A 14,458-nucleotide genomic window follows, 5' to 3' on the forward strand; every position below is an offset into this window, starting at 1 on the left:
CCCCACATTCTGTGGATGCACCAACCCTCTTCAACAAAGAATAGGGGACAGTGATACAGCAAGATACAGCTCAGAACTCACCAAGTTGGTGTGGGGGGATCTGCTATCAAGGGACTGAGGCTGTTTTGGTTTTATTTGGTTTGTCTATGGTTTGGGGGCCCAACACCAGCAATACTCAGGGGTTCTCCTGGCTCTGCACTCAGCAATCACTCCAGCATGATGGTGGGGCTGTATGGAGAGCCATAGAAGAACCAGGGGCCCGTGACTGCAAGTCAAGTGCACTAACCGCTCTGCTTCCTCTGCAGCGACCCAAGCGGTTTACCTGATTAATGACCCTATACCTGATATTGAAGCAAAGAAAAGGTCTGGAAATCTGAAGTGTGGGAAAGTATGGCCCTGGCAGTTGCACAAAATGCCATGGGATGGCGATGTGTGCATTTCCATCCATCCCCAGGCCCGTTTCTCTTACGAATTTTCCACCCTTGGGTTTGCTTCAGGGATAAGCATGGGATAATTAAGGATCAAGCAAGCCACTTCCACAGGTGCTGCAGTAGGAGAATGTGAGAGTGCTTTCTTTCACTTGGGTAACCTGGGTTCGGTTCCAACCTTCATAATTTCTGGGGTACATAACTGAATCTTCTCGTGGGTCGAGTGGGTTGCTCTCTCTTTGTCTCTGTCTCTGGACCACGAGGAGTGCAGAGGATTGAAACTGACGTGGAAAGAGCAAGACAAAGTCATTTATTTTTAGTTATTTCTTTTTAGTTATTTATTTTTGCTCTTCACTCTGAGCTAGAAATCTTCTGAAGCCACTTTTCTATGTCTGTGACCAAGCCATTGAGAAATATTTCCTGCTATGGGCAATCCACACCCCATTGTCCCACATTGTGAGGGAGCCCAAACCTCTACTACAAGGAAGAGCCGGCATGGATACAGCAAGATACAGCTCAGAAACCACACGTTGGGGTGAGGGAATCCTCCAATAAGGGACTGAGGCTGTTTTGGTTTTATTTGGTTTGTTCATGGTTTGGGGGCCACAAATCCAACAACGCGCAGAGGTTCTCCTGGCTCTGGACTCAGGAAGCACTCGGGCATGATAGTGGGGCTGTATGGAGATTCAGAAAAAGAACCGGGGGACTGTGACTGCAAGCCAAGAGCACGAACTTCTCTGATCCCCCTGCAGCGACCCAAGCGGCTTGCTTGATCTTTAATGACCCTATACCTAACAGAGAAGCAAAGAAATGGGTTGGAAACCTTAAGCGTGGAAAAAGTCTTGCAGCGGTAGTTCCGCTGAAATGCCACAAGATGGCACTGTGGACGTTTCTGTCCCTCTTGAGGCTCATTTCTCTTAAGAATTTTCCATCCTTGGTTTTGCTTCAGTGTTCAGTATGGGGTAATTAAGGATTAAGCAAACCACTTCCACAGGTTGCAGTGGTATGAGAGCCTGCGGTCGCTTGTCTTTCACTTGAGTAATCTGGGTTCGATTCCTGCCTTCAGATCTTTGTGGGGTGGATAGCTGAATCGCCTCGAGGGTCGAGTGGGTTGCCCTACCTTTGTCTCTAAACCCCGAAGGGTGCAGAGGATTGAACTGAGCCTTTAATGAGTAAGGTAAGGTTATTTTCTCACATTTATTGTTCTCTTCTCTCTGTACAAGAAAAGTTCTGAATGCACCTTGTGATGCCTGTGACCGAGCCCTGTGAATGTTTTCTGTTATGGGCAACCCAAACCCCATCACTCCACATTATGAGGGTACTCTAACAGTATTCTACACCGATGTGGGGAATGGAAGAATATACAGTTCTGACACCCTCAAGTCATGGTGAGAGAACCGCTATTAAGGAACTAAAGCTCTGTGTTTTACTTTTCTTTCGTTTGTTCCTTTATGGCTGTGGCCACACCTGGGCATGCTCGCGGCCTTCTCCTGGCTCTGCACTCAGTAATCACAATGGACTTGACTGAAGAACCATAGGGGAAGCCTATGAATATACCCCAGTCCGACGGATGCAAGGCAAAAGACCTATCTGCTCTGCTCCTGTTGCAGCGGCCCAAGATGCGTGCTGGATCTTTAATGACCGCATACTTAACATTTCAGCAAAGAGACGGGCTGAAAATCTTAAAAGTGGGAAAATTTGGACCCAAGAATTTATGCTGAAACACCACGAGATGGAGCTGTGGGCATTTCTGTCCTCAAGTCTCGTTCCTTTAAGAATTTTCCACCCTTTCTTAGGTTTGCTTCCGTGTAAAGTATTGGGTAATTAAAGATCAAGCCAGGAGCTTCAAAGGGGCAGTGGTAGGAGAGTCTTGAGGGTGTGCGTCTTTCACATGGGTGACCAGTATTCGATTCTCGCCTTCAGATCTTGTGGGGTACATAGCTGAATCACCTCGAGGATCGAATGGGCTGTCCATCTTTGCCTCTGGACCACGACGGATGCAGAGGATGGAACCTGAGGTGGACAGAGCAAGGCAAAGCTGCAAGGCTGGAGCCATAGTACAGGGCATAGGGCGTTTGCCTTTCATGTGGCCAACATGGCCGACCCGAGTTCGATTCCACCACCACGCTCGGCAAGCTACCAAGAGTATCTTGCCCACACGCCAAAGCCTGAGAACCTACCTGTGTCATATTTGATATGTTAAACACAGTAACAAGTCTCAAAATGTTACTGCGCCCGCTCCGACAAATCCATGAGCAATGGAAGGACAGTGACAGTGACACTCTGAGCTAAAACACATCAGAAGCCACTTTGTTATGTCTGTGACCAAACCATTTAGAAATATTTCCTGGTATGGGCAACCCACACCACATCACCCCACGTTCTGAGGATACCCAACCCTATACTACAAGGAAGAGGCAGCATGGATACAGCAAGATACAGCTCAGAAACGCCCACGTTGGGATGAGGGAATCCTCCAATAAGGGACTGAGGCTGTTTTGTTTGTATTTGGTTTGTTCATGGTTTGGGGGCCACAAATCAAGCAACACACAGAGATTCTCCTGGCTCTGCACTCAGGAAGCACTCTGGCATGATGGTGGGGTTGTATGGAGAGCCAAAGAGTATGAGAGCTTTCTTTCACTTGGGTAACCTGGGTTCCATTCCAGCCTTCATATCTTGTGGGGTACATAACTGGACTCACTATAAACAGAGCTCCTCTCCCACAGTCCAGGAGCTTCTCCCCCAGGGACAGTTTGTGTCCATGGACTGAGCAGAACAGTCTCCGAGTAGCTTTTTCCCAACTTCTTTAAAGCATGGGCGCTTACTTCCTTCTGGTCTCCCACAGAAGACATCCCACCTGTCTTGGCATCCTCATGGCGCTGAGGGCATAATTGCTCACTCGAGATTTTGTCACAGTGCGCATTATCACAAAAATTCCTCCTAGGTTGACTGCTACCCTGAAGAACAGCAGAGAAGAATTCCTATTATTGTGCTGTGCCTGAGAGTCTCCTCATCCAGAAAATTCTAGATCGGCAGGTTGGTTTCTAACATTTACCCAATTCAATTGCAATTCTGACACGTGGATGGATTTTCCAGGCAACGACCTTACATTTCAGCAAAATGCACAAGCGAAATAGACCGACGGCAGGTCACATAACTGTGTAAAAATTTTTTCAACTCAAAGAACTGACAAACAAACAAAACAAACACAAACATTGTCCTCCCATTGTTCATCGATTTGCTCGAGCAGGCCCAATAACGTCTCCATTTTGAGACTTGCTGTTACTATGTTTGGCGTATTGAATATGTCACGGGTACCTTGCCAGGCTTCGCTGCACGGGCGAGATACTCTCGGTAGCTTGCCAGGCTGTCCGAGAGGGGTGGAGGAATCAAACCCAGCTCGATCTGGCTGGCTGTGAACAAGGCAAACACCGTACCGCTGTGCTATCACTCCAGCCCAATAAATAACTACCTCTGCAGAAAATTGAAGCACCAGTTTAGAGTGAAAATAAAAGGCGCCCGAGACTGGGTTTGGTACTAGCTTAGTGTGGAGCATAGTGGGATAGCTTAGTGGAATACACGTGTGAAGGCAATGATGCATCCCCACAAAGCCGAGACAGACCTTTGAAAACATCTCACCTGAAACAGATTCCTCTCCAGGATCAATGAGTTTTTTGTTATATTGTTCTATTTACTTAGGTGGGGAGAGGGTCACACCAGCATTACTCAGGGATTCCTGCTGCTGGCGCTCTGGGGGCCCTGAGGGATGCTGGGATGGAACCAAAGTTTTCTTCCTTCGGGCCAAGCAAGTGCGCTTCTTAATGCAAAACCACTAGTGCTGAACCATCGAGTTCTTTTCAACAATCACACTTGTCCTTGCTGTCTATCAAATGTAAAGTCACAGTATTTACCCTGTAATAAAAAGAATTTTTGGGAGGTTCCATAGTACAGGGGTAGGCATTTGCCTTGCATAGAGCCGGCCCAGCTTCAATCCCAGGCATCCCATATGGTCCCACATGCACCACTAGGAATAATTCCTGAGTGGAGAGCTATGAGTAACCCCTGAGCATCGCTGGATGTAACCCAAAAAGCAAATAAATAAATAAATATATATATATATATATATATTTTTAGGTTTTAGAAATACTGATTTTATGCAGCAACACGATTGAAAATGGAAGATACCATCTTGAGTGAAGTTAGCCAGAAAAAGAAACAAAAACAGGATAATGTCACTCATCGGTGGAATACAGAACACTGGATGTGGAGATGTACTGTAAAGGGTCTAATTAAATCATCCCTTATTTCATTGTTTCGAGAGAAGCCGGATAAAGAAGGAAAGAAATCTGCGGGCAGAAGCGAATCAGAATTTTACAGGGATCAGGGATTCATTTATGGCAGTGACATGAGTGACGGGTGTAGCCATTTACCCAAAATACAAATGCAAGAGAACTGAAAACAAGAGATGTAAGCTGCAACCACTGAAACTTAGTCATGTGGTTGTTTAGATGACAGGCGGGGTGGAGTGAGGACTGAGGTTGGAGGGAATACGGGAACATGGGTGGAGGGAAGCTGACACTGGTGCAGGGACTGGTGCTGAATTATTGTATGCGTAAGTACAACTATCAATACTTTTGAAAATTCTGGCACTTTAATGAAAACTTAAAAAAAGAAATGAAATAAAATGAAATAAAATGAAATAAATTTCCAGATTTCAGCCCCCACTGAGGTTTAAGACCCTCTAGTCCCAGTATTAGGCTCTGATATTTTTCCTATGGTGCTGAGACCATAGATATGGTTGTGGGGATGGAGTCAGACACTACCTTTCAAGTCACATGCTTGGTCAACTGAGCACTCCAATAGCATAATATTTAGTTTCAACAAGAGAATCTTACAGCACACTTGTATGCAATACCCTTGTTCCCAAATGAAATTGCTGTAATTCCACATCCTGAACCTGTGATTTGAGTTCTGAAATCAAACAAAATGCACAAAGAGGATTAGTCCAACATTGAATGGAATGCAATTGAATGGTTAAACTGGTGGAGGACATGGTTCTCACAGTCCAAAAAAAGCCGACAAAAAGAGAAAATCTGCAGGAAATGTTGCTGCAGGAGCAAGGCAATTCCAGAACAAGCCTTTTGGGTTTTATTTTTGATCAGACCCAGTGATGCTCAAGATACCACAGGGGAAGCTGGACATCAAAGGTAGGCAAGGTCTGTTGGCGAGCACCCTCCATGATGCACTGCTGTTATGGTCCTAATAACCTTCACTATGGGCTCACAGCCACAATTTAACATACACACAATAAAACATTTTGTGGTGCGTACAAGAGTACAGCAGGTAGGCATTTGCCTTGCATGAGGCTGACAGGGGTTGATCCTTGAGCATTGCCAACAGCAACTTATGAGAAACACTAGGAATAACTGTTGATCATCCCCAGGCCCCAAAATAAAAGATAGCACAGTGGTAGGGTGTTTGCCTTGCACGCAGCCAATATGGCCAACCCGAGTTCAATTCCTCCGCCCCTCTCGCATAGCCCGACAAGCTACTGAGAGTATCTCGCCCGCACGGCAGATGGCAAGCTCCCCATGACGTATTCGATATACCAAACACAGTAACAACAAAGTCTCCAATGGAGACGTTACTGGGCCCGCTCGAGCAAATCGACGATCAACGGGAGGGCCTTTACCTTACCTTACCTTATTCAAAAAAACATGGTAATGATCCAAAGGCAAAGATAAGCAGATAAGCATGGTGTCATATTGACAGAGAGGGGTCCAGAAAGGGTACCCGGCCCTGTAGGTGTACAGTCAGCCTGGTTATTCAGCTGGGGGGGGACCAGGGTCTTGAAACTCATGGACTATTCGACATACCTGACAGACGAGGAAGAATGACAAGAAAGTCAAGAAAGCAAAGCACAGGATCTCTCCATAACGAACAGCTCCGGGGAGTGAAGGGCAGCATGAGTGCAGTACAGACGCCTGATCCAGTGGCCCGAGGACACAGTAGCATGTTTCACACACGCTCAGGGCATGCACACACTGCCCAGGGACCCAGCCAGGAAGGGTCCTCAGACACTCACCTGCACACACCTCACCTCCACGGCTTTAGGGCTCCTCTTCCAGCCTAGAGATTAACGCAGGCTTCACCCCAGAAGGCCCTGCTCCACAGAGACAGAGGACTGGATTAGTCACAAGGAAGGAAAAGGCGACAAGTAAACCTCATGTGTCCCTGGTCTAACTGGTCATACTATTGAAAAGGCATGATCATAACGTCCACTTTCAGTATGCCAAAGATTGGTGGGGAGTGAGGAATAAGACAAGCTTTAAACTTAAGAGTGAAATAAGGGAGTCCCAGATAATACCACTAAGCTACCAGCACTGTATGCAGTTTTGTTTTGGGTTACAGTTGGCGATGCTCAAGGGTTAATCCTGTATCTGCATTCAGGAATCATCTCTGGTAGTATTGGCTCCATGGAAGGTCAGTGATTGAACCTGGTTTGCTTTACGTAAGGAAGCGCCCTCCCCACAGTGCTTTTGTAACATCTGTAATTCCCTGAATTTCTCTTTTACCTTTACTTTGAGCTTACAATTCCCCAAGTGAGGTTTGATGACTTAGGTGAATCTGAACTTTGTATTTGAAGTGAATACTTCCTATTCTATATTCCCATTAGCCCTTTTATGCTCTACTATAGAGCAATGTTCTTTGCTTAACCACAGATAGACTATTAATGATAGGCTCCTAATATTTGGCCCATATCCTGAAATACATCTACTCCTGGCACCTGTCATATTTACTTGATTCAAGCTTCAGTTGCCATACTTCCTAACACTCCAAAAAGGAAGGCCCCCATAGGGCTGAGATGGATCTGGGGAAAATAGCAAAACTACCCTGGAATCGAAATGGAATAGTCTAGAAAGCATGAAAGAACAGTCTTGATATTAGCTGTTATGACTTAAGAGACAGGACCTCATGAAGGACAAGCTGTACCGGCCTGAAGACCTAGTATGGGATTTATGGTAAAAGCCCAGCAACCTTGCCCTCAGAGTCCAGAGAACTAAATTTTGGAATCTATATTTCTTACTATTTTTATCCACATTTGCTCGAGCGCGCCCAGTAACGTCTCCATTGGAGACTTTTGTTGTTACTGTGTCTGCTAGCGGTAGGGCGTTCGCCTTACACGCGGCCAACATGGCCGACCCGAGTTCGATTCCTCCACCCCTCTCGGAGAGCCCGGCAAGCTACCGAGAGTATTCGATATGCCAGACACAGTAACAACAAAAGTCTCCAATGGAGACGTTACTGGGCCCGCTCGAGCAAATCGACGATCAACGGGAGGGCCTTTACCTTACCTTTATCCACATATCTGCAATTATTAATAAGAAGTAAATTTAATTGTTTAATATTTTCTAGTAGATAGAGAAAGAGGAAAGCAATATAATGCTGTTGACCCTGGGAGAATCTCTCTGTATAGCCACTGGGTGACAGTGTCTCCTTGAATTCTCCAGAATTGTCTCCATCAAAACCCTTTACCTCTGTAGGGGCTGGAGCCATAGCACAGCAGGAAGGGCATTTGCCTTGCACGCAGATGACGAGGGTTCTTTTCCCAGCATCCCATATGGTTCCTCGATCACATCCAGGAGTAAATTCCTTAGTGCAGAGCAAGGAGTTACCCGTGTTAATGGTCAGGCATGACCCAAAAAGCAAAAACAAACAAAAATGCTTTACCTCTGTAAATGATCAGTCACCCCTATGTGTAGTCCTATAGCTCAACAACCTTCAATGCTCTGTAGTTATGCTAAAAGCTTCACATTAAACAAGCCATTCTGACCATCAGTCAGTGGTCCTCCATATCTTTGCTCCTCTTCTGACTCCAGCATAACGTCCCTTTAGAGATTCCTCTGAGAGGCAATCAGGTATGTTCATCCCTCTGGGGTGAAACTCACTGCCATGTTGACAGAGGTAACCGCATTTCGAACCAGCACACACTAGGGTAGGAGGAGGCCATCCCACTCCACACAATGGGCCTGAGGATGGGACACTGCAGCACCCTAGGGGTTCTCAGGGATCTCCCTTTTCCCCACTCCACAAGGGAGGAACCGGCCTCCACCAACACTTTAGGGTGACAGGCCCCAGTAGTCACTGGATGGAATCCTGATCAACCACAATGGAACTATATTAGAAGCTGATGGACGTGCACGCAGCCACCCCAGAGACAAACCCAATGAACAATGCTCCTGTGAGTAACACCTAAGCACTGACCAAGCAGGACCAAAAGAAAGCAACACTGGGTTGGACCAAAACTCTAGACACTCCTCCCCCACGCCATATCGTCACATCAACTGTTCTAGGGGTGAGAATGGGACACTCAATGTCCAATGAGCAACTCAAAGGTGTTGTGGAGTGGAGGACTCCTGGGTTGGCCACATGCAAGCAAGTACCCTACTTGCTGTACTATTGCTCTGGCCATTTCCAAATAATTTTTTCCCAGCACACCAGCAGTGACCCCTGAGCAAAACTCCCCTTCCCCATACTCAAATATCTCCCTTTCAGGAAAAGATAAAACAAGTATACTGATGTAGCCACCCCAAAGAGCCAGTTTTCCTGATGTTCTGGTCAGGGAGAGATGAAGAGAAAGGGATTGTTTGCAATTGGACATGTGGAAGTAGAAAAGATTATTTGCAGGAGTATTGTTGTTTATTCGGCTATTGATTAGGCTGACTGAATTGGGCATGAACTCCACCGTACGTTCCCCCCCTTTTTTGATAATTTTATTTTTTGAATCGCCCTGAGTGAAGTTACAAAGCTTTTGGGTTTAAGTCTCGTTCATACAATGAATCACCAGTCCCTTTACCGTGCCCATTTTCCGCCACCAAAACCCCAAGTATACCCCCATTCTACACCCTACCCCTAACTGTGGGGACAGATGATTTCTACATTTCTCTCTACTTTGATTACATTCAATATTTTGACACCAGACCCACCATTATTATATTTGGGATTTAACCCCAGCACTCAGATAGTTCAAAAAGGCAACAGTAGACAATTTGTTTTCTATTGCTGGTTATAAACAACATGATTTTGTAATTTTGAAATTTTAATAATATGGAGGGATTTCTTCCAAGACCTGCTGAGTTCCAGATTTTCTCCTGAGTCTCTGGGATCATGGCCATTAAGCAGCTTTATCAGGAGCCAGAGAGGCAGTTCGTGGGCATGATCTAAGCTATTGTTGGGTCGTGGAGGAAAGGGCCACCTCCACTCCCATCCCCCCATCCTGTGAAGCTCCACATATCTCATCACTGCGGGCACAAACGTGACTTTCCAATGGCCTCTGGAGGATGGTGGCCAGTGAGCCGCCAAGGGGGAGCAGGTGGAGGGACAGTACCACTTCCCTCTGGGGTGGCCCGGGGTTAGTAACCTACTGCAGGGTCCAGACTCATTTCTGCCAAGAGCCGCTGGGTTTTGAGATTTGTCTCTGAATCTTTGGGATCATAGCCATTAAGCAGCAGTGATAGCAGAGCGGGTAGGAGGTTTGCCTTGCACGCAAAAAACCCGGGTTCAAATCCTGGAAACAATACGTTCCCCTGAGCACTGCCAGGAGTAATTCCTGAGTGCATAAGCCAGGAGTAACCCCATGTGCATCGCTGGTTGTAACTCAAAAAGCAGAAAACAAAATAAATAAATAATACAAACAGTAAATTTTCAGAGGCAAAACCCTCTCACTTGTGCAGACACACCCCAAAGTCCCAACCCCAGCACAGGAGCCAATAAAAATGACGGACAAGAAAAGTGTCCCTTTCCTTTCGGGGCTTCGCGTGAACATATCTGGAGGTTTGATAAGTGTTATCTCCAGTCCAAAGGCTCCAAAAAGGGCCCTGCGCAGTCCCGAGTAGGGAGGTATGAGATTGCCAAGACCACCACTGTCTGCAGGTCCCTCACACCAAGGCCCAAAGTTCATATGCCATCTTGGACCTGGATGTGATCTTGGCTGCAGGGACCCTCAGCATAACGCACCCTCACCCATGACACCTTCGCCACAGAACAGCCCCCAATGCAACCCTCAAAAGCTCCACATTCCCTAATACCTAGATATGCAGAACAAGTTTTGAAAAAACAACACAAAAATGCCCTACAAGCTGGCGTGTCCTTCCGCTCAAGTTCCCAAACTAGGAGCTGCAGGGTGCTCAAGCGTTTTTCTACAGCGTGAATGCGCCTATGTTCAATAAGTCTGAGGCTCCAGAAAAGGCCTTTCCACATTCCTTACATATATATGGTTTCTATCCAATGTGAATTCTCCTATATACATTAATTATTGAGGTCAGAGCAAAGGCCTTCCCACATTCCTTAAATATAAAGTTTCTGTCCAGTGTGAATTCTCCTATGTACAGTAAGTTTTGAGGCTCCAGCAAAGGCCTTTCCACATTCCTTACATATATTTGGTTTCTATCCAATGTGAATAATCCTATATACATTAATTATTGAGGTCACAGCAAAGGCCTTCCCGCATTCCTTACATAAAAAGTTTCTGTCCAGTGTGAATTCTCCTATGTACAGTAAGTTTTGAGGCTCCAGCAAAGGCCTTTCCACATTCCTTACATATATATGGTTTCTCTCCAGTGTGAATTCTCCTATGTTCATTAAGTCTTGAGGCTTTAGCAAAGGCCTTCCCACATTCCTTACATATATACGGTTTCTCTCCAGTGTGAATTCTCCTATGATCACTAAGTCTTGAGGCTATAGCAAAGGCCTTCCCACATTCCTTACATATATACGGTTTCTCTCCAGTGTGAATTCTCCTATGTACAGTAAGTCTTGAGGCTTCAGAAAAGGTCTTCCCACATTCCTTACATATATACGGTTTCTCTCCAGTGTGAATTCTCCTATGTACAGTAAGTCTTGAGGCTATAGCAAAGGCCTTCCCACATTCCTTACATATATACGGTTTCTCTCCAGTGTGAATTTTCCTGTGGTCACTAAGTGTTGAGGCTACAACAAAGGCCTTCCCACATTCCTTACATATATACGGTTTCTCTCCAGTGTGAATTCTCCTATGTACAGTAAGTCTTGAGGCTTCAGAAAAGGCCTTCCCACATTCCTTACATATATACGGTTTCTCTCCAGTGTGAATTCTCCTATGTACAGTAAGTCTTGAGGCTTCAGAAAAGGCCTTCCCACATCCTTACATATATACAGTTTCTCTCCAGTGTGAATTCTCCTATGTACAGTAAGTTTTGAGGCTGCAGCAAAGGCCTTTCCACATTCCTTACATATATATGGTTTCTCTCCAGTGTGAATTCTCCTATGTACAGTAAGTTTTGAGGCTGCAGCAAAGGCCTTTCCACATTCCTTACATATATATGGTTTCTCTCCAGTGTGAATTCTCCTATGTACAGTAAGTTTTGAGGCTGCAGCAAAGGCCTTTCCACATTCCTTACATATATATGGTTTCTCTCCAGTGTGAATTTTCCTATGTTCACTAAGTCTTGAGGCTTTAGCAAAGGCCTTCCCACATTCCTTACATATAAACGGTTTCTCTCCAGTGTGAATTCTCCTATGTACAGTCAATTGTGAGGATGTAGTAAAGGCCTTTTCACACTGCACACATATATACGGTTTCTCTCCAGTGTGAATTCTCCTATGTATAGTCAATTGTGAGGATGTAGTAAAGGCCTTTTCACACTGCACACATATATAAAGCTTCTGTCCAATGTGAATTCTCCTATGTACTGTAAATATTGAGACTTTAGCAAAGGCTTTTCCACATTCCTTACATATATACGGTTTCTCTCCCGTGTGAATTCTCCTATGTACAGTAAGTTTTGAGGCTCCAGCAAAGGCCTTTCCACACTCCTGACATATATAAGTCTTCTTTCCACTATGCGTATTCTTATGTCTATAAAGAGATGAGGTGTGAATAAAGGCCTTCCCACATGTCTGACATTTATGAGGTTTCTCACCACTATGAATATCCATATGTCTATTAAGATCTGAGGGCTGATTAAAGGCCTTCCCACATGTCTGACATATATAAGGTTTCTCTCCACTATGCGTTTTCATATGTCTATTAAGATCTGAGGGCTGAATAAAGGCCTTCCCATATGTCTGACATTTATGAGATTTCTCTTCTGTATGAATTCTCCTATGTCTAAAAAGATGTGATGATTGATTGAAGGCCTTCCCACATGCTTCACACGCATAAGGTTTCACTCCTGAATTTATATTCATATGGTCATGATGGAATAACCCTTGACTCACTTTGTTCTCGGTGCTCACTTTTCCGGGGATGCTGTCCACTGTAGTTTTCTAACGGAATTCCACAGTGCTGAGAACATGGGGAGGCTCCGCCACATTCCTTACACTTAGATGGGTTCTGTTCACAGTGAATGTGATTGAGAGTTTGTCGCTGTGAGGGACTCACTATAAACAGTGCTTCTTTCCCTAGTGGCATCCAGACTGGGGGATTTTGTGACTGTGAACTGAGAACACCACACTCCAAGGAACTTTTTCCAAGGGAGGGCTTCTTCAGAGTGAGGTAGCTCTCGCCATTCTGATCACCCTCAGAAGACATCCCACACGTCTTGGCGTCCTCATGGGGTTGAATGCAGGATTGCTCACTAGAGATATTGTCATAGAGTGCAGAATCAGAGATATTCCACTTGGGTTGGCTGCTTCCCTGTAGGAAGAGCAGAGAAGGAGTCCAATTATTAACTTATTCACCGAGTCTTCCTGTCAAAAAACTGAGCCTTCAGATGTGGTTTCTTTTTTTGGGGGGGTCACACCTGGTGATGCACAGGGGTTACTCCTGGCTCTGCACTAAGGAGTTACTCCTGGCGGTGTTCAGGGGACCATATGGGATGCAGGGAATCGAACCCGGGTTGGCCACGTGCAAGGCAAATGCCCTGCCCACTGTGCTATTGCTCCAGCCCCAGGTGAGGTTTCTAACACATGCACCACACAAATGTAACTACCTACGTAAGGATTGTCTTATTATAGAATAACTTCGTGTAAATGTAAGTTCGACGCACAAAATTGATGGAAGCAGATTCATAAAATTCTGTGACTTCCCCCCACCGTTAACTTAATGAAGGAATACAACTTGAAATAATTCCTTCTATAGAAAACTGATGCATCCATTTCAAGAGAAAATGAAATACAACCACAATGGGTTTGATTAAAGCTCAGAGTGGAACCTGTGATGAAGGGGTGAAGACAACGCTGCATCCTCACACAGCTGAGATAGACCTCGTGGCTATTGCAAAGCTCTCACCACAAGTGATTGCTTTCAGCATCAACGAAGTTTTTTGTTCTTAATGTTTTGTAGTTTCTATTTATTGGGGGTTGGGTGGGGCACACGATGCAGTATCTAGGATCAGTTCTGTGGGTCTACGGTGTCTATAAGGAGTGCTGGGTAAGGACCATCCATCCCTGTGCAAAGCAAGTATATTTCTCACTGCACTATCTCCATGGCCCACAAATTAGCTTTTTAAACGACTATAACTGTCAAGCAAATGAAAACTCACAGCATTTTTATACATGGTTGATTTCAGCACCTAGTAAAGCTAAGGGTCCTCTACCCCAAGCATCAGGCTTTGGAATTCCTCCCTGCCATTCATAGCCCTCCACCCTAACAATCACATATTTGGTTCACTCCCGCTGGCATAATAATTTATTCTGAATTAAAAATCTTACCAACTCACTCGTACTTGCGGACCCCATTCCCAAATCAAAGTGCTGTAATGCCAAATCTTGAATCCGTGGTTTCAGCTCTGAAACTGAACACAACATGCAGTTAAAGCAATTGTCAAAAATGTAGCAAAATGATGCCATGTAGTTGGAGTACATCTCTGTGGTATTCAAATTCCATAAAATCCTACACTAAAGAAAAGATTAGGTTAGTGGAAAACGGTAAGGATCTTTGCAATTCTACACTAGGTTTTGTTTTTGTTTTTGAGCAGACCTGGTGATGTTCAGGGAACCAGGTTATTGAACAGGTCACTTTCAGGCACTGCAAGGCACTCCCTGCTGCA

At 45.2% G+C, this 14,458-nt stretch overlaps 1 pseudogene; it reads right to left on the bottom strand.

The window, feature by feature from the left end:
- The window catches only part of LOC130022173 (zinc finger protein 208-like), a 442,428-nt pseudogene extending 429,811 nt beyond the window's left edge, over positions 1-12,617 (bottom strand).
- Positions 12,618-14,458: the final 1,841 nt, after the last annotated feature.

The sequence above is a fragment of the Sorex fumeus genome, unplaced genomic scaffold (genome assembly GCF_029834395.1).
Source record: "Sorex fumeus unplaced genomic scaffold, SorFum_2.1 ptg000019l, whole genome shotgun sequence".
NCBI classification, from domain to species: domain Eukaryota; kingdom Metazoa; phylum Chordata; class Mammalia; order Eulipotyphla; family Soricidae; genus Sorex; species Sorex fumeus.